Here is a 22484-nt window from a genome sequence, read left to right on the forward strand (position 1 = left end):
ACCATTAGATTTATTCATTCAAACATCTGCTTCATACTATAATTTTAAAGACCTGCAGAGGTGTCCACAGTAACAAACTTCTTGTCTAGGCCTGTGTGTTTCTCAGTCTCTTCACTAAGTCTTTGTATATCACAGAAGTGCAAAAGTTACCTGGTCCCCTAAAAAGGCTGGGCAAAAATACCAAGCCCTGACTCTCAGGCTCCCAGGAAGGTGGAGGGTTAACTGCCCTCAGTCCGCGCCGCATTAACTGGAAAGGAATGAAGTGTCAAGCGTGTTCTCACCGCCGTGAGACGCCTGAAACCCTGCCTCCTCCACCAACCCCCCCCCCCCCCCACCACCACCACCACCACCCCAGCAACCTCCCACAGCCGTGACCAAATTATTTTCTAGCCTCCAGAGATTCGCCTCGCCAGACAAAAATCTGCAGCACAGCCCTGATTCAGTGCACAAACACGCAGCCTCCCTCCTCTCTCAACGCCTCTCCGCCGCCACTTTGAAGAAAATGGGCCTGCCGTTTTTTTTTCCTCCTTTCTTTAACGGGCCTCGGTTAGGACAGCTCCGTCTGTTTACACTCGACAGATTTAAACGCTCCCGAAAACAGCGTCCACAAAACAACTTGGCTTCCTCTGTGAGCGAGGGCCAATCAAAAAAACCTGCTCTTTGTTCGCGGCCCCTTTTTTCACTTTTCCTCCTTATACTTTCAATAATTACTGGTCAAGATTTTTTTTGGTCAATTACAAAAAGCAAAATTCTTTAGCCCAGAAACAGCTAATAGACTAAAGGGAATTTAACATTATATATATATATATATATATATATATATATATATATATATATATATATATATATATATATATATATATATATAGAGAGAGAGAGAGAGAGAGAGAGAGAGAGAGAGAGAGAGAAAGAGAGAAAGACAGAGAGAGAGAGAGAGAGAGAGAGAGAGGGAGAGAGAGACTCACTCACAGAGAGAGAGAGAGAGAGAGAGAGAGAGAGAGAGAGAGAGAGAGAGAGAGAGAGAAATAGAAAGGGGGGAGTTGGGTGGGAGAAAATAAACCCCACCAGTGAGCAGGCCGCCGAGCCCTGCCAAACTGCTTAAAAAAAGCCCTCTGTTTTATTTATAGTGTGCTGTATCCATGGTAACCAGAGGGGTCAGGCAAGCCGGGCCTGCGCTTCACCCTGCTCAAGGGATTAGGATTTCACCGAGCTTCTCACATGTGCCCAAGGTGGGCTCGAGCTTCTCACTGACGCTGTTACACAGCTCGGAAAAGAGTGGAGGAGCAGGGAGGGCTGGGGGGACTTTCACACTCACCAAAATGGAGCGAAGTGCCATATGAGCCTTAATGAGCTAGCCAACACTCCAGAGGCAGCAGCAGTTTGGGTTTGTTTACACTAATTGTCAAAGTTCTCCAACTGAGTTTAAGCCCATTAAAGTGATAAGAGCAGCAGATATTCCAGTGCTCAGTAAGGTCAGACTGGGTCAGTGGGAAGCACAGCAATTCCGTACATGACAATCTCACCTTTGGAGGAAGGTAAAACTATGACACTGAGGCCGAGTTTGTGAGAAGTACTGTTAGCTTTAGAGCTGAAGGGTGAAAGGGAGGAAAACGAACTTGCGATTCTTGCGGTATTTAAAAGCAAAGAAAGTGGACAACATTTTTAAGACAATCTTGGATTAGAGTACGGTCCAGAGCACATGGATTTATGGATTTTCACTGGACAAGGCCAAATGGTAGGAGGTCATTAGGCTGCCCTTCATAACGTAGTGAGCGAGAGAGAGAGAGAGAGAGAGAGAGAGAGAGAGAGAGAGAGAGAGAGAGAGAGAGAGACCTGCTCAACCACGCAAGAAGGACGACTCTGCTAAAGTGGAAGATTTTTGTGGCCTTGTTATTTTCCGCTCAGGCTCTGCGTGTGAGAGCTCTTCCAAATCCTTGCGTGGGAGACTGTTGAAGGAAACCGGAAAGTGAGAGATCAAGTGGAGAGAGATAGAGAGAGAGAGAGAGAGAGAGAGAGAGAGAGAGAGAGAGAGAGAGAGAGAGAGAGAGGGAGGAAAGGAGGGGTAGGGGAGAAGGAGGCATTGACATGCACTCCAAGAACACCGCCATGTGAGAATGTGGACTTCCGGATCTCTCCCGGGGAGAACGCAGTCAACGTTGCTAGGAAACAGATTGCTATGGGGGTTAGTGGAGCCATGCGTGGAAGATGACGTCTGACATGGTTGGAGGTGGAGAGATTCTGGCCTCCAGAGGTGGGGGTGGAGTGGCACCGGGCTTCTCGAGGTGGTGTTGGAGATCAAGAATGACTGGACTCAAGATGTAGGTCTAGGACGTATGTAGGAAGAGTGGGACAGTCAGAATAGAGGTGGAGAGAAACCAATGTTGGTAGGTGGCTAGAGAAATGCTTATTCAAGTTTGTGGATAAAACCCAGAAAACATGGAGCAGATTTTAGGAAGAAGATAGATTCTTTAGATATATATACACACACAGGTGTGCCTTCCATGATAAAAGTGTATGCTGAGATTGTTGGGCCTCTAGATGTGTAAATGCATGTGAAAAAAAGCCTGACCTCTTGAGGTCTCCAGGGATGATACTGGAGACGCAAGACTCAAGAGATGTAAATGCAGGTGAAATGAGATTGGACTTCTCTTTTTTACTGGGTCTTGCTTAGAATTGTGAGAGAATCCATTTCTTGAATAAAAAAGGAGCATTTCTCTGATGGCTGGGTGGAGTTACTACCTGCAGCCACACCACCTTCCACAGCAGCATGCACTGTGGGCTACGATTACCACAGTATACGTAGTTGCCAAGCGACAAGAGGCCTCTGGTGTATGAGGCTCAGTCCTGTTGCCAAGTGATGGGGCTCAGTGGGAGCTGGTGGTGGCACTCAGGGACTGGCGTCGCCACTGGGACCAAGGGCACCGTTGCTAAGAGATGCCACCAGCAAGTCAGAGTTGTGGGTAGGAGACATGGAGCAAGGGAGGGAAGAGGCGCTTATCAAGGAGAGCCAAGGACAAAGGGCTTTCTGAGTCAATGGGCTCACACAGGGAACAAGTGTGTGTCATGCCTAGCTGACACAACCATCCTCGGCTTTACAATCTGTAAAAACAGAAGGAGAGACATCGCCCCACGATATGCTCCATTATTGTGTGGCGGGTCAAATTGTGGTCCACGATACAGCGTTTAAATATATGCCACGCATCACAACAGCACTGACCACAACAGAAGGTGAATATTTAGTGTTTTAAACAGTGTTAATGTTCGAGCTTCATTGTATGTTTTAATAGTGAAAGGAGAAAACACAAATGACAAATTTGGCAAAAGTATGGCAGGTGAGAGTGACGAAATCAGGAAGTCTTCATTTGGATCATTTGCTATATCCAGAGCAGGCGCTTGAACACAAGAACACAAGTGAATTAAACACTGGATTGTCGCCATGCTTATTAACATAGAAATGTTGATGAGCTAAAATAAAACAAACTTACAGCTATAAAGAAAATACATGTAGTTGTTTTTGGGAAGCTTTATGGTTGTAGTGTCCACATTTCAAAATGCTTATATTTTTATTAGATATGAAAATGTTTTTGATTTTCAACAACTGTCAACAACTGCGAAAATGGTGGCAGAGTAGTACAGAGGGTTGTTCTAGTTTTTGATCTTGAGCTCAGGTTACTATCTGTGTGGAGTTTTGCATTTTCTCTGTGGTTCTCCAGTTTCTTCCGACCTCTGAAAAAACTGGATTGGCAACTCTAAATTGCCCCAGGTGTGAAAGATTGTTTGAATAGGCATGTTTGATGCTATCCAAGGTGTATTCCCACCTTGTGCCAGTGTTCCTGGGATAGGCTCCGGATCTATAGCCAGATAGATTGTCCAAGATAAAGCAGTACTGATGGCTACATATTAATTACTGCCATAATTGTGTCACATGGAGGCATCCCCTCTTTTCACTTCAGTGAGGAATATAATTTTCACACAGCCGGAAAATCACAGAAACCCGTAAACAAACCATTTGGATTGGTAAATCAGAGGCACTTACGTCGGCCCTTAATGCATCAGTCCACATGCTGTGCTTTTTTTTTTTAAATTAGTAAGCAAGTTATGCTTGGATAGAGGCCTCAGTTTCTAGGCCGACATCCTCTGAGGTACCTCCTTAGAAAGTTCTCCTAAAAATCACTCTTCACTCGGCGTGCACCCCAGAGTGCTACATCTAGATAGTGTTGTGCCGTATATTATAGTGCTATAGGGGGCTGTGCAGCAGGGATGGTATAGAGCACGACTCGTTCTGGCCAGAGACCTGACTCACGGCTCCATTTATCAGCGAGGACGCACGCACAAAGGCCTCAGTGTGGGGGCCGGTAATTGGATCTGCGACACGCCGGTGCCCCTAAGACCTGACTTCCCCCTCCTTCCCCAAAATTCCCCCTTCTTTCTTTTCCCTTTCTCTCTTCCTTTGCCGTTACTCACTCGCTCCTTCTTTCATCTCACCATTATCTCCGCTGGCTCAGTGCGTCAGGAAGCACGCTGCATGAGCACATGCAGACATGCCCTGACTCACACACACAACCACGGGGACATGAGCGGATTTGTTGCCCACAGTCAGGCACTGACTTTTTTCACTTGGTAATATTAACATTTAGCAACATTGAGGTATATTAAGCTTCATACAGGCTATCCAATATTGTGGACTTTTTAGTGTTTCTATCTTTTATCTCAAAGATTTAAAAATCTGAAAATGTACAAATATGCTGCATTACATTTTCGAATAAACTGTGCAGATGTTTGATCATACACAATGTATGCACAAGTAAAAAATCTACTCTGTGTGGCAATACAAAGTAAAGAAAATTTAGCTGATAATTAACCTAAAAATAGGACTATACTCCTTTTAGCCATTTTACCTAATATATAAGGAATAAAATATTGTTACAAGAAATTAATCAATGCTGCCTTGTGTTTGGATACAGTCTGATCTGAAATGGAGGACTGATACCAAACAGAAGTGGATTCTATGCTGTGAAGCTGGTGATGGTTCTACATGAACAGTTTAAAGATCCATGAACTTACTGAGCCACTCAAAAACTTTGAGGATGAATTTGGACTGTTATAATATTAACCGCCTACTACAGCTATGAACAGCTCTGCATTTAAGCGCCTGAACAGAACACCTCAACAATTATGAAACTGTATTAAATTGACATTCTGTGCCACTCAGAGGAGGACAGGTTCTCTTTTGAGTCTGGTACCTCTCAAGGTTTCTTCCTCATATCATCTAAGAAAGTTTTTCCTCGCCACAGTTGCCACTCTCTTGTTCATTAGGGATAAACTATATAATTATACATTATAAAGAGCAAACTTATAGGCACTAAACTTGTACATTCTGTAAAGCTGCTTTGAGACAAAGTACATTGTTAAAATCGCTATACGAGTAAAATTAATGGGAATAAAATGAAATTGAATGCATTTCCAAATAACAGCATATCCTGAGGTGGTTTTCCTTTTTCTGCTTTTATACCACAACAACTTGGCAGTATTTATTTTTTTTACTAAAGAAAATATTGTCAAACATTTAAATATTTATAGTTAATAATGTTAAAAGTAATTAAACAAAAAATTACCCATAACGAGTAACACAGAAACACAGAAAAGCAAACCATAAGATTAATTTCTGAACACACAGATTGGAGAATAAATAAACATTATGGCTTTATAATAGCTAATTAATAAATAACTAAAATAAACAATTCATGCTTGTAAACTCTTTGGTTTTTGTTAGCAGTCAGAAACTTCCTGGGATGTTGTTTTTAATCAACAAACAAGGATGAGCACCATAATGAATATAACATACTGATTGTGTAAAAATAATTGTATATAGTATTTTTCATGACATGAATGTTTATGTATGTAATTGTTAATTGAAACTATATGTATATATATATATATATATATATATATATATATATATATATATATATATATATATATATATATATATATATATATATATATATATACAGTGAGGAAAATAAGTATTTGAACACCCTGCTATTTTGCAAGTTCTCCCACTTAGAAATCATGGAGGGGTCTGAAATTCATCGTAGGTGCATGTCCACTGTGAGAGACATATAATAAAAAAAAAAAATCCAGAAATCACAATGATTTTTTGCCACAATGAATTTCCTTGTGGAGGTGTACAATTTTGTCTCTAGTGTCTTTGGACAGCTCTTTGGTCTTGGCCATGTTAGTAGTTGGATTCTTACTGATTGTATAGGGTGGACAGGTGTCTTTATGCAGCTAACGACCTCAAACAGGTGCATTTAATTTAGGATAATAAATGTAGTGGAGGTGGACATTTTAAAGGCAGACTAACAGGTCTTTGAGGGTCAGAATTCTAGCTGATAGACAGGCGTTCAAATACTTATTTGCAGCTGTATCATACAAATAAATAGTTTAAAAATCATATATTGTGATTTCTGGATTTTTTTTTTGATTATGTCTCTTACAGTGGACATGCACCTACGATGACAATTTCAGACCCCTCCATGATTTCTAAGTGGGAGAACTTGCAAAATAGCAGGGTGTTCAAATACTTATTTTCCTCACTGTATATATATATATATATATATATATATATATATATATATATATATATATATATATATATATATATATATATATATATATATACTCTTGGGCCCTTGAGCAAGGCCCTTAACCCTCTATGCTCCGGGGGTCCCTTACGAGGGAAATATCAAGGTCCGTGACGTCGGAGTGACGTGGGGCCGCCTTCCCGTGGGCTCACCACCTGCAGGAGGGAACGTAAGGGACGGTGCTGTGAGGATTGGGCAGCAGTGGAAGGCGGGGGCCTGCTTAGACTGCTGCCCCCGCGACCCGGATTACGGATAAGCGGGAGAAAATGAATGGATGATGAAAAAAAAATTATATATATATATATATATATATATATATATATATATATATATATATATATATATATATATATATATAATTATAAGCTAGTTTCAGCAAAACAACACTGACAACAGAACCAAACACTGAGGTACAATTAACTCTCTACAATGTCAAAGTTTGACATCATTTTATCTGTTCATGCAAATATAATTTACTGTGGTAATTAAATCAATAACATGCACTCTATGGTGCTGTAAACTTTTTTCCAGCAAAGACCAGGAGACTTGAATATCTTTCAGTAGTAGTCTTTATTGCAGACGAGCCAACACATCAAAGCATACTGCTTCAGCACTGCAGTCATCAAGTCCAACTTTAAGCATTAGTTTTATATACATTTTGGGGGCAGTCCCTCCGAAGGAGAACAAAGCACTCAGGTGATAAGTAAAAACAAAACATGCAAGGGAAGTAGCTGTCCTGGCTCAGATAACTATCTCTCTCTCAGACCACTTTATTATCATAAAAATACCGAAAGGTTCATACAGCTATGGCATTCTCTCCGATCATTGATTAAATCATGAGCAAATGGTCACCAACACAGCAGGAGATGGAGACAAGGCGATACAGTGCCTCTTAGTTTTATACAAAGGAGCATTTGGAGTTAGCAAACCTCCATCCAGCACTTTGTTTTTACATCATCATGTTGTTTATGCTGTTACTTCATTTGTCTTCTAAATATGTATAATGTGTATATATGCATGTATAGTTCACAATACAGAAAAATTAAATAAAACAACTAATTAAAAAATTACACCCCTACAATGGACAAAAGAATTGGGACACTTGACTTTTCCAGCCATATATAGTTAGCAAACTATTAGCATTAAGTTGGATGCAAAAAATGTGTGTAGGATGTCCTTGGATGTGGTAGCATTACAGTTTTCCTTCACTTGAACAAGGAGACCCAAACCTGTTCCATCATGACAATGTCCATGTGCATAATAAAAAAAATATATTTTTTACATGGGTTGAAATGGAAGATCTTAAGTGGCCTACTGAAACAATCCTACTGAACACCTTTGGAATGAATTGGAACTCTGACTGCACCCCAGGTCGCCTCACCCTACGACAGAACCTGACTTTACTAATGCCATTGTGGATCAATTAGAGGACAAATCTCCAAGAGCACCCACCAAAATCTAGCGGAACATCTTTCCAGAAGAGTGGAGATTATTATAACAGTGAGTGGAAACTTAATTTCTAATAAGATGTTATGGTCAGGTGTCCACAAACTTTTGTCCATATTGTATGTTATATTGTATACAATTTTCCAAAGCTATATATAAAGTCAAATACAATTCATATTTACAGCTGAGTTGAAGTGAAAGATACAGGATCATCTAATTATCACAAAAAATGTGATCTGCATTGACATATCCTAGAAAAAACAAAGCAGATCTTAACAAAAACCCATGTGATTTTTTCTATCTCTTTTTAAACCCAGCTTAACATTTTTTTTTTGTGTTCCCGCCGTACTTACACCGCTCCCACCGCTTAATCTCAACAATCTATCCCATCATGTCAATAAATCTCTGGGGACAGCAATCACATAGGACCTCAAGTCTGTCATTAATAAAGAAAGCTCAGTAAAGAACAGCTGGCAATGTTCTATCTTCTCCAGGCCATACTGGTGCATTTCTACACTGCCGCCATTGAACGTCTCCTTATTTTAGCCATTACCATCTGGTTCGGCATGGAGTTCTCCCAGGAAATAAGAAAATGACGGCGCGCTGTCAAGATGGCTAAGAACATCATTGGCTGTGATCTGCCTTCACTGCGTGACCTGTATGACTCCAGAATGCAAAATCGAGCAGCAAAAAAACTCTATTGCACCTCTCAGCCTGCAAAAAGTGGGATTCTGGGAGACTGGTCCAATGTCAGACGCTCACTTAACTACCATACAGCTGTTACACTTAAAAGCCATCAACTACGAATTATCAAACTGCTGTTTCTGCAACTTAAAACTTTAACAACTGGCCAGCAGTGTTCAAATCAACAGGGAAAAGTATAATTGCATTGCTCCTACCCAGAGACCAGGATCATATACACATTCTTGATCTCCTGGATATTCACGACTCAATGGATTTTGAACCTACAACATTTTAACAATAATATGAACACAATAGTATTGCACTTGGGATTCATAACGGGATTCATAATTCATTAAGTGTGACTGTAGACTCTCATCAACAACTGAATAAATATGTCAAGTTTTATTTCTACTACTACCTGCATAAAGATCTACAGACGAATTGGACTACACTTACTTATCAGAGCCTATCCTGGGAAGAATGAGGAAGGGTCACATCCTGGAAGTTAAATTCGATTTAATGTGTATAAAATTTATATTCCACAGTAGATATGCTTTACATGTACCATGGACTTCTAATATTGTTTGAAAGGCCACTATTAACTTTATTATGCACAACAGTTTAAAGCAAATGTTTACCCAAAGCTTTTTTTTTTAACCTCAAAAGTGTTGATTATCCAGATCAGGCTTGGTGTGCTAATGCTAAAGGTGCACATCAAGCAATCTGCACATCTAAATCATCATACATTCAGCAAAACATAGCAGAATAAATTCTATACAAAAAATTTTGTTAAAAAATTAATTAATAAAAAACATACACTAAACACAAGTTTGCATTCAAAATGTTCAACAGCTCATCATGGACTTCCTACCTACTCCATGTACTCAGGAAAAACAATTTGGAGTCAAGATGGCTAATACAACATTCTTACTAAAATTCCAGTTTGAGACGTTTCAAAGTTTTTATCTGCCCCAGGTTTAGCAAATATGTTGTCAAATCAAGATACCTGCTCACACTGTAAAGGTTATTACAGTTTATTATTACATGTTAGGATAATACGAGATGTTATTTAGAGACTAATGGTGTAACTAGTGCTATTCTGACCACGTTCGTTACCACGTCTGCGATTTCATCATGGACAGCAAGTTAGAACAAAGAGCAAACATGAAATTTTATGTAAAACTGGGCAAATCTGCAACAGAGACATTTGACATATGGCAATGCTGCAATGAGTCATTCGAGTTGTTTTGACTAGCACGTGCTTCAATAGTGAAAGAATATCACTGGAAGGCATCAAAAGTTCAAGACGACCTTCAAAAAGCTCAACCCCCAAAAATGCAGAAACCATTTAGCAACATGATGGTTGTCGAAGAACAATCCATATGATCTCACTTCCACTCCCACCCTACTCACCAGATTTGGCTCATCCGGATTTTCCCCACTCCTCAAAGATAAAGATCCAGCTCAAAGGTCACTGTTTTGACACCAGTGCGAGCCGCCACCCTGTATAAAATGCATATATAATAATCTCTAATAACAACCATCCAGTTTGCTGGTTTGGGGCGATAACTGCATTCATTCTACTGACTTAGCTTGCTAACTTGTGTGTGTATATGTATATATATATATATATATATATATATATATATATATATATATATATATATATATATATATATATATATATATATATATAGTAAAAATTCTTAGTTACATTATTGTAGTTTCCATGTTCCCAATTCCCAGTGATTTATATTGTTTTATTGTTATATTTATACCTTATACATACCTTATGCACACATTTCACTGTGTTATACATCTCATTGTATACATAATACATTTCATTTTGGTTTAAACTTTACATAACAAAAATAATGCAACAAATCACTCTGTACAATGAACCCTATTTGACAAACCCATTCGATTATTAACCAATCTTTCTCTTAGAACTACATATAATCATTGTACACTTCAAAATCGAACAAGGTTTAAAATTGTATTCTTAATTAATAATGATAAAACGAACACTGTAATACGTTTTATTGAGGAAATTGTGTGCAGCTGTGTAAACTCAAGCTTAGGTACCCCCAAACCACAATGGCGCAAAGCTAATGGCTCCTAGCATGCTTATTTATAGCATCTCCTCCATGACTAATGCTTTCAACATCCACCTTCGTCCTTGCCTGCGCTGCCTAATCCTTCTTCTGCCATGTCGGCTCCTGCTTCTTGTTTGTTTCTGGTGCTGCCGCAGTGGCATCGGTGCCGGCTTTAGGTTTGGTCTGGGTTTGGGCCGCTGCTGCCGGCTCTGATGCACTCAGCCAGGCCCCCGCGGCCTGGGCCTTCATCCAGCATGGGTGGCAGCAGAGCGGACAAAGGAGCTCAGTCTGTGTGTGTGTGTGTGTGTGTGTGTGTGTGTGTGTGTGTGTGTGTGTGTGTGTGTATATGTGTGAGAGAGAGCGTGGGCTTGGAGAGAGACCCTGGCGAGCCCAGCTCGACGGTCTTATCCTCACGGCTCAAGCACACGCCACCAGCTGCTGCCCTCTTCCTGTGCTTTCATTAAAGCAGTCTCCGTCCTGCTCCATGGGGTATAACACACACATTACCGCACCACGGTTATATCACACCTCTGCCTCACACTCCTTTCTCTAAGTCTGCCTGGTTTGCTCTTCCCTTTCCTTTGTCTCCCAGTCTTTATGTACCTACACGACTGACTTTGTTGGCTTCGACTTTTCTTGCTTTCTCCCATTATCATCTCTCTCTCTCTCTCTCTCTCTCTCTCTCTCTCTCTCTCTCTCTCTCTCTCTCTCTCTCTCTCTCTCTCCTCTCTCTCTCTTTCTGTCCAGGCCAAAGCAGCCAGCTCCGGCACACAGCCACTGCAGCAATTCACGGCACCATGAAATATCGTTGTGTCCCGAGCCTGGTGTCTGCAGGCCTGCTTTTGCGTTTTTCAATATTCCAGTTTGCTTCAATTCATGCATGTGATCCCGTGTGCCTTTGTAGGGAATGTGTGTCTGTATTCACGTGGCTTTGTGTGAGTGTAGGTGCACGTGCAAGCGTGTGGAGAGGCTGCGTCAAGATCGGCGAGCCCAGAGCCAAGCCAAGCATTGCCAGAGGGAGCGCCTGCTATGTAGGGCGCCTGGCGAGCCGGACGCCAGTAGAATATCAACGCAGAGTGCACGGCACTCCTTCCCACAGCCCACCTGCCCTAAGAGAGAGTGAGAGAAAAGAGAGGGGGAGGGCTGCAGGAAATTGCCAGGTAGTGTCCAGACCCACTTCCCTGCGTCGCGCCCAATTAATCAGTATCACAATCCATGCTGGACTCTCCCTCGTCATTAACAGGAGGTGTGCGTTTTAAGGAATACTAAGAATTTCTACTCCAAGCGCACTGTTTAAAGGCCGACAAGCCGTACTAGAGGGCTTAATGAAACCAAACAGCACTGTGAAATGTCACATTAACGTACCAATACAGCATGTCATGTAGTGCGTTTTTTCTTTTTACCTATACATTGAAAAGTACTTTCGTAGATATGCATACAGAAATATAGACAAAAAGCATATTTGTTACATACCACAGGGCATGCATTACCTGAAGACTAAAAAAAAAAAAAAAAAACGCATCCATAAATCTTATCATTAAACCTTTTTCTTATCCTAAAAACCTTCCTTATATATAAGGAAATATCACCGTGTAATCAGTATTGATGTAGAGATCGACACATTTTACCGACTTGGTTCTTTAAAACTCGTTCATCAAAATTAACAAATCTTTTTTAATGAGTCATTTGGTTCATTTCATTCCTTTAATTAGAAATATTATAAAACATTACACTTTCAATAATCGGATCTCTTAACACGTGTACATGCACATACTGGGACGATGACAAAGCAGCTAAGGACAATTTATGATAAACAAATGAATAGCTCAACACTTATCTTCTGGTCCGTCTCATTAGTTATTTTGTCATGTGACTCCCATAATTACTGTAACAATGTTGTCAAGATTTAGACCAAAAGAAATCTGATCTATTGCATTCTATAGCATCTTGTAACAATAATGGCAAGTTTTGGAAAAAAAAACCCAAAAAATTAATCTATTCCATCTATTGTAGCATCTAAAGAACAAATGACTCAGACTAGAGGTCTCATGAGATGAATTCTGTTTTCTGTACAAAACCTATGGAGATTTTGCGATGCATTGTTAAAGCGTGTTCTTTAGAAAATTAACGAATAACTCTTCAAGACAAAGAGTCATTCTACAAGTTACATTAAAGACTCGTTCAAAATGAACAAATCTTTCATCAACGAAATAAATGCGATCTATGCGCTCGTTGATGAACATAGAATTTACTTAGCATGTGTATTAGTGTTCTAGTTTAGATTTTGGCCCATTAATGTTGTAATGGTTCAGTCAGTGTTGTAATGGTTTATATGGAAATACATCCTCAACATAAACTGAACGCTTCATATACACTATTATATTCAGTACAAAGTGGCACAGGGAAAGGGGTAATTTTAGGACTGGGATTTGGTGATTGTGGGGTTTTGCCATTGGTTATAATGTAGCAGTGGAGCGATGTGCAATGAGCACTGGAAAAGCCTTTTATAAGAATGGTAATAGTGTTGCGAAAAGGGAATGCTTACCAGTTAGGACACCATGATCGTGTCCCGTCTGCTCATGCAATTACAACATGGGTGCATAATTTTTTTAAGAAACAGCTCAACACAGAGATGATGTATGTTGTCCAACCGACCAGTGAGGCCTCCTCACGATGGCAGCTCAAACAACCTCACCACCTGGGCACAGAATAAACCCATTTTTTCTAACTTAGCAGACAGGCTTTTATGATGAATGCTCATTGCGCACCACTCCACTGCACCATTCTAACTAATGGCAAGCTCCAAACAATTGCCATCGTCCCAGGGTGGCCAAATCCTAGTTTCAAAATTTCATGTTTTCCTGTGTCATCCTGTACCTTATACATCGATCGGCATAACATTATCACATTATAACATTATGACTGTTAAAGTGAATAACACTGATTATATCTGTTAGTGGGTGGGATATATTAGGCAGCAAGTAAACATTTTGTTCTCAAAGTTAATATGTTAGAAGCAGGAAAAATGGGCAAGCGGAAGATTTGAGCATGCTTGACAAGGGGCCAAGTTGTGATGGCTAGACGATTGGGTCAGAGCATCTCCAAAACTGCAGCTCTTGCGGGATGTTCCTGGTCTGCAGTGGTCAGTATCTATCAAAGGTGGTCCAAGAAAGGAACAGTGGTGAACCGGTGAGAGGCGGCCAAGGCTCATTGATAACCGTGGGGAGTGAAGGCTGGCCTGTGTGGTCTGATCCAACAGATGAGCTCAAATTGCTGAAGAAGTTAATGCTGGTAATGCTCGATGGGTCAGGACTGTTTTGGCAGCAAAATACACAATATTAGGCTGGTGGTGATAATTGTATGATCAGTGGTCTAATGCTCTTTATGAGTATCTTTGGTTTATCTTGTCATTGCTGTTCTGATAATAAACAGACTATACTATTATAATAAATAATTTTTTTTTTATTTCTGAAGAAGGTTAGGTAGCAGGCCTAAAACAGCATAAAAACACTAACAAACAGATCAATTACTTGAACCATTGAAAGGATAAAAGTTTCAGGAATGACAGGAATTTTTTGTATCTACCTCATACATTTTAAGAAAAATTACTGCTTGAAACTGTCTTTTTTCCCAAATTAAATGTGCCCACTGATTCTTGTTTTGGGTTGACAGAAGTCTTGGCATAGTCTTTTGCTGTTGTAGCTCATCTGTCTCAAACTTAGCATGTGGCTGATGCATATTGAGATGCTTTTCTGCTTTGATGGTTTTCTGCATACCTTTTCTGTCAGCTTTAACTAGTTTGGCCATTCACTTCTGATCTCTCTCGCCTCTCTCTGTTTTTCATACTATTCTATTTAAAAATCCCCAAAGTATCTTTAATAATCAATCCAGCTAATCCAGCACCATCAACCATTACAGTAAAAATCTGAAATCACATTTATTTCGTACAATAAATTAAATAAATTCATACAAGTGAATAGTTAAGACTTAAGGGCCTTGTTCGAGGGCCCAACAGTAGCAGCTTGGTGGAGATAGGATGTGAACTCAAACCTTCTGATCTGAAGTGCCCCACCTTAAACACCAGTGGTGGATGAAGTACACAAACCATTAAGTTGAGTTAAAGTTGTGATAAACTATGTAAAACACACATTTTTATTTAAATATTTTTGTTTTTAATTCTTATGCTCTGTAAAGCTGCTTTGAGACAATCTCCATTGTGAAACTTGCTTTAGAAATAAACTTGAAACTTAAAATATTACTCCAGTAACAGTAAAATGCTTTCTTTAAACGTACACTTAGTTTTTGACTTTAAGTGTACTTATGATGAATTGTAGCTATAATGTCCTACTATTACACTTGCTTAATCAACTCAGTTCATGTAAAAAGACTCTAATGTTACACACCAATCTACTGATAGAATGAATCTAATGAGTCAAACACTGATTGATATGTATTAAAATTATCATGAGCCCAAAACCTTCTTTTTAACTATTTAAAAGAAATTGCACAATTAAGGCCATGGGTGTTGCGGCGAGTTCAAGTCAGGAGTTTCTTCCATCATTTCTTCCTCTCAAAAAGTTCTGCTTGCTGATGAACTGATGCTGAATTGTATGTTGGTTCTAAGTAGATACCACCATGGGCCAATCAAAACAGGTTCAAAACAGAGTGTGCTGAGTGTGCTGTGTGCCTGACCAAGTTTTTATCCACTCATAATTAAAAAGAAACGATTGATTTCATAAAAAGATATTATAAGTAAGATATTCAACTTTGAAATGAAAAAGCTATGTAAGTACAGTAACAAATTACATTTACTTTATTACTGTCCACTACTGCTGATTGTATAATTGCATAAATTTCCAGGCAAACAGGTGTTCGTATTTTGGTGTTTGGAAAATTGAGCAAATTTTAACTAATTATCTGAATTGAGCAGATAGAATGAACATTTGGGATTAATTTTCATAGTATTTGACGGTAGCTCATGCTCGTACTGTTGTTTCAGTTATTTAATTAGATGCCTGTTTTTACAACAAGCCTAAAAGTGAAAGGTTAAAAAATTAGTGCTTTACAAATAGTACATTAAGTCACAGTACTTGCTACAACGTCAAATAGAGCGGGAAATATGATTCGAGTTTGGATTGCAATGTTCACTTATAGCCTTTTCTGCTATTTTTCTAGTGGACTGCCTTTTGATTGAAGCTAAGGGAAAGAGATGTTTTTAGTGTGTGTGTGTGTGTGTGTGTGTGTGTGTGTGTGTGTGTGTGTGTGTGTGTGTGTGTGTGTGTGTGTGTGTGTGTGTGTGTGTGTGTGTGTGTGTGAACTGAGAACATCAGTATTCGGAAGCACCTGTGAGGCTCGTGTTCCTTTGTGAGCTCGTACACACCTGAACCGACATACACACACACACACACACACACACACACACACACACACACACACACACACACACACACACACACACACACACACACACACACTCTCTCTCTCTCTCTCTCTCTCTCTCTCTCTCTCTCTCTCTCTCTCTCTCTTTCTCACATGCCTGAGCTGTACCACCTCTCTTAGGGCTGCAGCTCTGACTAAAAATGTCTTGTTGAGATAACATTAGGCAGACAGCAGTGAACTAACCAGCAGTGGTGTGTTGGAACTGTTTAGCCAATCAGTAGTGTCATGTACCGGTTGTTTTAAGGATCATCATAGTTTAAAGTATACACGGTTATTATCTATGATTATGTGCTGTTGGGCCAGTCACCATGTTGGGTATATTTACACCTCTGTTTTTAAGTGTGTGTGTGTGTGTGTGTGTGTGTGTGTGTGTGTGTGTGTATATATGTTTGTGTGGCGTGCAGTGCTGCGTAGAGGACGTGCTCAGTGTGGGTAGAAAGACAGCTGCCCTGACAGATGCCAGGAGGCAGGACCCCACCAGGGAGCAGGGGGGATGGAGCTGGCACTCTCTCACCCCAACGGAAACACCATGGGCTGCAGAGGAAGTGGCAACAGGGAGAAACTCAGTGTGTTTGTGTGTATTTGTGTGTGAGTGTGTGTACACCTGAATCCCCATTAATCCAAGCTATGTTTTTTTTTACTTATAAACATAATATTAAAGTTCAAAAATTGATATTAATAAATAGCCACGATCATGCTGCATTAACCTTCAACTTTTTTTTTCCGGGAAGCGATTACCTTTGTAATGAATGCATGTTAAATAATATAAATAGAAATTGAAACTTTACAAACAAGGTAATCATCATCCAATTGCAAGCAATAAAAGTAATAATTTAATAAAAAAACATTCTTTGCATAATTATATATTTTATGGCTTATAATAATAATATGGTTTAAAAGTCTCTCTGTCTCTCTCTCTCTCTTTCTATATATATATATATATATATATATATATATATATATATATATATATATATATATATATATATATATATACAGTGAGGAAAATAAGTATTTGAACACCCTGCTATTTTGCAAGTTCTCCCACTTAGAAATCATGGAGGGGTCTGAAATTGTCATCGTAGGTGCATGTCCACTGTGAGAGACATAATCTAAAAAAAAATATCCAGAAATCACAATGTATGATTTTTTAACTATTTATTTGTATGATACAGCTGCAAATAAGTATTTGAACACCTGAGAAAGTTAATGTTAATATTTGGTACAGTAGCCTTTGTTTGCAATTACAGAGGTCAAACGTTTCCTGTAGTTTTTCACCAGGTTTGCACACACTGCAGGAGGGATTTTGGCCCACTCCTCCACACAGATCTTCTCTAGATCAGTCAGGTTTCTGGCCTGTCGCTGAGAAACACAGAGTTTGACTATTGGGTTTAGGTCTGGAGACTGGCTAGGCCACGCCAGAACCTTGATATGCTTCTTACAGAGCCACTCCTTGGTTATCCTGGCTGTGTGCTTCGGGTCATTGTCATGTTGGAAGACCCAGCCTCGACCCATCTTCAATGCTCTAACTGAGGGAAGGAGGTTGTTCCCCAAAATCTCGCAATACATGGCCCCGGTCATCCTCTCCTTAATACAGTGCAGTCGCCCTGTCCCATGTGCAGAAAAACACCCCCAAAGCATGATGCTACCAGCCCCATGCTTCACAGTAGGGATGGTGTTCTTGGGATGGTACTCATCATTCTTCTTCCTCCAAACACATTTAGTGGAATTATGACCCAAAAGTTCTATTTTGGTCTCATCTGACCACATGACTTTCTCCCATGACTCCTCTGGATCATCCAAATGGTCATTGGCAAACTTAAGATGTGCCTGGACATGTGCTGGTTTAAGCAGGGGAACCTTCCGTGCCATGCATGATTTTAAACCATGACGTCTTAGTGTATTACCAACAGTAACCTTGGAAACGGTGGTCCCAGCTCTTTTCAGGTCATTGACCATCTCCTCCCGTGTAGTTCTGGGCTGATTTCTCACCTTTTTTTGGGATCATTGAGACCCCACGAGGTGAGATCTTGCATGGAGCCCCAGTCTGAGGGAGATTGACAGTCATGTTTAGCTTCTTCCATTTTCTAATGATTGCTCCAACAGTGGACCTTTTTTCACCAAGCTGCTTGGCAATTTCCCCGTAGCCCTTTCCAGCCTTGTGGAGGTGTACAATTTTGTCTCTAGTGTCTTTGGACAGCTCTTTGGTCTTGGCCATGTTAGTAGTTGGATTCTTACTGATTGTATGGGGTGGGCAGGTGTCTTTATGCAGCTAACGACCTCAAACAGGTGCATCTAATTTAGGATAATAAATGTAGTGGAGGTGGACATTTTAAAGGCAGACTAACAGGTCTTTGAGGGTCAGAATTCTAGCTGATAGACAGGCGTTCAAATACTTATTTGCAGCTGTATCATACAAATAAATAGTTTAAAAATCATATATTGTGATTTCCTTCCCGTGGGCTCACCACCTGCAGGAGGGACCGTAAGGGACGGTGCTGTGAGGATTGGGCAGCAGTCGAAGGCGGGGGCCTGCTTAGACTGCTGCCCCCGCGACCCGAATTACGGATAAGCGGGAGAAAATGAATGAATGAATGAATATTGTGATTTCTGGATTTTTGTTTTTTAGATTATGTCTCTCACAGTGGACATGCACCTACGATGACAATTTCAGACCCCTCCATAATTTCTAAGTGGGAGAACTTGCAAAATAGCAGGGTGTTCAAATACTTATTTTCCTCACTGTATATATATATATATATATATATATATATATATATATATATATATAAATTACAAGACATATTCATGTAAGATAGATAGATAGATAGATAGATAGATAGATAGATAGATAGATAGATAGATAGATAGATAGATAGATAGATAGATAGATAGATAGATAGATTTTTTTATTTCCAGTATATCATGTGTCTCTATGGTGTGGATCTGCTGATCTCAGAGAGCAAGATTTGTCTTTGTTGTGTGTGTGTGTGTGTGTGTGTGTGTGTGTGTGTGTGTGTGTGTGTGTGTGTGTGTGTGTGTGTGTGTGTGTGTGTGTGTGTGGGTTCAGCAGTGACAGATGAGGAAGAGGGTGAGGTAGGGAAAGCTGCTGAGGAGCAGAAGGCTGATGGATGTGAAGGAAATAGAGGGAAAAAGCCATATGAGGGGGTGGAGGATTGGAGAGGACAGGAAGCTAGTGTACAGGTGAGAAACCTGCTCTGTGCAACAGATGACCCACTTACATTCATGCACACACACCCACACACACACACACACACACACACACACACACTATGTTTACTCTCTCTTACATCTCTATGAGCTCCTAACTCAGTAACTTTTACAGAAAAATGTATTATGGCCTCGATTTATAAGCTCCCAAGTAATGAGGCTAATCTGTGTGTGCACACTTCAATTTGTTAATAGCCTTGTAGCAGATAATTTTCCAAAAAAATGAACTGCATGAATGGTGTCATGTGCAAAGCAGAGGGAGGTAACCTACACTATATTGTCAAAAGTTTGCAGACACCTGGTCATGAGTATAGTATTTGTTTTTTTAGCATAGCATTTAACATTTACTCCCAACTTGCTCTTATAATTCCTTCCACTCTATTGGGAAGATTTTCCAATAGATTTTGGTATGTGTGTTCATCAGGCATTTTGAGCATTTACTCATTGGGCATTTGTGTTCATCATCCAGAAGGGTGTTAGTAAAGTCAGGTACTAATGTAGAATGAGGAGACTTGGGGTGCAGTCAGTGTTCCAATTCATTCCAAAGGTGTTCACTAAGGTTGAGGTCAGACCTCTATAGCAGGCTATATAGCAGATCTTCCTCTCCAAACCAAATAAAACATATCTTTATGGAGCTCGCTTTGTGCACAGGGGCATTGCCATGCTGGAACAGGTTTGGGTTTTCAAGTTCAAGTGAACGCAAAATTTTATTATACCGCATCCAAAGACATCCTATAAAATTGTGTGCCTCCAGCTTTTCACTAACAGTTTGGAGAAGAACCACATGTGGCAGGAAAGGTCAGGTGTCCCAATACTTTTGTCCAGTCTATTTGTTGTTGTTCTTGATAGCCGTGGTAATTTCAGAACATAGAGACTCCCGGGAGAGTAAAAATATGTATAAATTATAACAGGTATGTGCTGTGTGTCATGCTTAAAGCTGGGTCATGCTTAAAAATGTGATTTACATTTACAGCATTTGGCAGATACCCTTACCCAGTCCGACATTTATGTCATTCATACAGCTAAGCAGCAATGGACTTAAGGGCCTTACTGAGGGGCCCCAGAAGTGGCAGCTTGGTGTGGCTGGAATTTGAACTCATGACCTTTAGATCAAGTTTAATGCCTTAATGTGGGGAGGCTACCACCTGTGTCTTCTGTTTTTACAGATTTTTAGGTATAAATGTATATATAAAAATATATATATTCTATTTAATGTACTTCAATAATAACTATTAACAATATTAACTATATTAACTAACAATATTAACTTTTAATTTATGAGTAAATAAAAACTTAACTGGTCAAGCACTCAGCAATCCACCAATCAGTGTAGAGCACGTGCTCTGTTTTGAACTTGATTGGCGCTTGGTGGTATCTACTTAGCAGCAACATAATAAATGATCGGATAAACTCCTGACTCTAAATTGTCACAACACCTGTGGCCTTATTTACATGATTTTCTTTTTTAAGTAGTTAAAAAAGAAGGTTTTGGGCTCATGATCATTTTAATAGATATCAATCAGTGTTTGACTCATTAATATCATGTATCTTTTCAGATTAACTGAGTTGATTAGGTAAGAGTCTTGTGACACAAATAATAAAAGAACATTATAGCCATAATAAATCATAATACTTTAGATACGTAAGTACATTTAAAGACAAATACTTTTGTATTTTTTCTCAAGTAAAAGTTTAAAGGGATCATTTGTACTTTTACTGGAGTAATATTTTCCCCAATGTATCTCTACTTTAACTCAAGCACATGGTTTGTGTACTTCATCCACCACTCTTAAAGTGTTCGTTCTGTGTCTGAGTGGTTCAATAAAAAAAGGAATACCACAGGAAATCTTAAGTTTAAATTCCAACATGAATCCAAGAGGGCTAAACTGACTGTGCGTTTTAAGAAGCAAGGATGTTGTACTTTCTTATCATTGATGACTGTAAACTCATGTATGAAAAGGAAAGAGGATAACACTGACCTCTGATTTTTTTATGCTCTGAAAGATGACAGCAGTGATTGGTCAGAGTTCCACTGGATCCAGCTCATATCCACCAGCTTGTATTCACCAGCAACAAGTCTGCATCACTATAGACTCACATGAAAGGACATTGGTTGAAGCAGATAGTTGGAACAATATTATATACATTTTCAATCATTTCTACTTTTAAAGTTTAAGTGACAAGTGCTAAACTAGGAATGTCTTTGCTGCTCGCCGACATTTTTGTTCATTGTGGCCAGAGCAAGGCGTTTCTTTTTTGTAAACCGTGCATAACTGACTGTTGAGTTGGAGAATAAAACTGCACAATATGTTTAGCAAAGCATCCTGGAGTGTGTATGTGTGCGTTTGTGTGTGTGTGTTCAGGACTTGTTTGCATGTAGCGTGCAGACGGCTGATTTTGCTGCAGGGCCTGCGCAGTAGAAAGTGTTGCCATGGTGAGTAAAGACAGACAGACAGGGCCAGTGTCCTCCACGACACGCACTCTCCTTCCAATCAGTGATTAGGATGTGAGTCGCTGTTTCCCTGCATGTGTGTGTGTGTGTATGTACAAATGTGTGTGCTGGACAGGATAGAGTTTTACACCTGTGTGGAACAAATAGCTTAAGGTATCTTCGCATCGCCAGAATCCCCTCAGGTAATGGTTGGAACCGTGCTTTCGCACCAGCAAAAGAACTCCGGTCCAATCACACACACACACACACACACACACACACACACACACACACACACACACACACACTCACATATATATATATATATATATATATATATATATATATATATATATATATATATATATATATATATATATATATATATATATACACACACACACACACACACCAGGACACAGTGATCTTAAAGCGTGTGTCTCTGTCCTATCCTTCAGCTCAGTGTTGTCTGATCAATCTTCACTCAGTGGGAATAGAGCGATGACCTGA

At 39.7% G+C, this 22484-nt stretch overlaps 1 long non-coding RNA gene across 5 annotated transcripts; it reads right to left on the reverse strand.

The window, feature by feature from the left end:
* Positions 1 to 10511: 10511 nt before the first annotated feature.
* LOC310738851 lies at positions 10512 to 22281 on the reverse strand. 5 transcript variants are annotated; one of them, XR_014537171.1, is made up of 3 exons: positions 22126 to 22281; positions 21523 to 21629; positions 10512 to 11350 (listed from the first exon to the last, which is right to left on the reverse strand). It is a non-coding gene; the product is annotated as an uncharacterized lncRNA (long non-coding RNA). The 5 variants fall into 5 exon arrangements; XR_014537172.1 differs by lacking the exon at positions 10512 to 11350 and adding an exon at positions 11606 to 11977; XR_014537173.1 differs by lacking the exon at positions 10512 to 11350 and adding an exon at positions 11606 to 11982.
* Positions 22282 to 22484: the final 203 nt, after the last annotated feature.

The sequence above is a fragment of the Silurus aristotelis genome, assembly GCF_946808225.1.
Source record: "Silurus aristotelis genome assembly, chromosome: 16".
NCBI lineage: Eukaryota > Metazoa > Chordata > Actinopteri > Siluriformes > Siluridae > Silurus > Silurus aristotelis.